Raw genomic sequence first — 1,398 nt, forward strand, 5'->3', positions numbered from 1 at the left:
TTTTTATTACCTTTATAACATTAGGTGGCAACAAGTTCAATATTTTAACATACAAAATAAGAAAAAGAAGCAGCTCTTCAACATCAGACAACTCTGAAATGACTGTATGTGCTCCTATAGTGATGCTTGAAAACAATGATATTTTTTGCCTTTTAAATACAAAACCTTTTTAGATCACATATTCTACCCCTTCATTTTTTCCCCCCTAACCTGAAATACAACTTTGAGGTGATTAACTTTCTTACTACTGTTATTTTTCTAATCCTTCCTTAACACATTTTGGTGGGAACAGGTGTAGCATGAGTCAGAACAGGTTTTATGTACTATTTAATTTCTCTTTACTATTACTACAGAGAAACAATGTTCACAAAACTATTTCTTGAAACCATTCTCACTTCCAAATTACCTGGCAGGAAACAGAAGTTCTTGAAAGTCTTTTAAAAGACACATTTGAATGAGAATGAAAATTGCAACAGAAATAATTGCTCTGAATGTGCATTTCACTCATCCAGACACATGTAAGGAACCAAAAAGGTGATTAAACTCCAAAGTAGGTTATTTTACTTAGAGGAGTATACGTATTTCCAAGCTATCTAATGTGATTTGATTAAATGAGTATTCTCACAGAATCACAGAATGTGGGGGATTGGAAGGGACCTCAAAAGATCATCCAGTCCAATCCCCCTGCCAGAGCAGGAACCTAAATGAGATCACACAGGAAGGCGTCCAGGCAGGGTTTGAATGTCTCCAGAGAAGGAGACTCCACACCCTCCCTGGGCAGCCTGTCCCAGGGCTCCAACCCCCTCACTGTAAAGAAGTTTCTTCTCAAGTTGAAGCAGAACCTCCTGTGTTCCAGCTCACACCCATTGCCCCTTGTCCTACCATTGGGTATCACTGAGAAGAGCCTGGCTCCATCCTCCTGACATTCGCCCTTAACATATTTATAAACATTAATGAGGTCACCCCTCAGTCTCCTCTTCTCCAAGCTAAAGAGCCCCAGCTCCCTCAGCCTTTCCTCAGCAGGGAGATGCTCCACTCCCTTCATCATCTTGGTGGCTCTGTGCTGGACTCTCTCAAGCAGTTCCCTGTCCTTCCTGAACTGTGGGGCCCAGAACTGGACACATTTTATTCTTAAATATTCAACTGGTAGGTTGCAGAAGTGTCACATAAAGTTTCAATTATAAAAAGGAGGAACCGAGGATACCTTTGAATCAACAGTGATGCCAAAAGACTCCCGAACAGATGCCTGAGTGTGCTTCACTGTACTCACCTTAAAACTATGAAGGAGATTGATATGGTTTCAGAAGATTCAGCAGCTTCCAGACAGAAAAATGCAGGCAGTTACTTTGTGAGATGTTTAGTCTTTATCAGCATTCAGATAGAACTGAAATGAAGACT

Source organism: Antrostomus carolinensis, unplaced genomic scaffold (genome assembly GCF_000700745.2).
Source record: "Antrostomus carolinensis isolate BGI_N321 unplaced genomic scaffold, ASM70074v2 scaffold6941, whole genome shotgun sequence".
Taxonomy (NCBI): domain Eukaryota; kingdom Metazoa; phylum Chordata; class Aves; order Caprimulgiformes; family Caprimulgidae; genus Antrostomus; species Antrostomus carolinensis.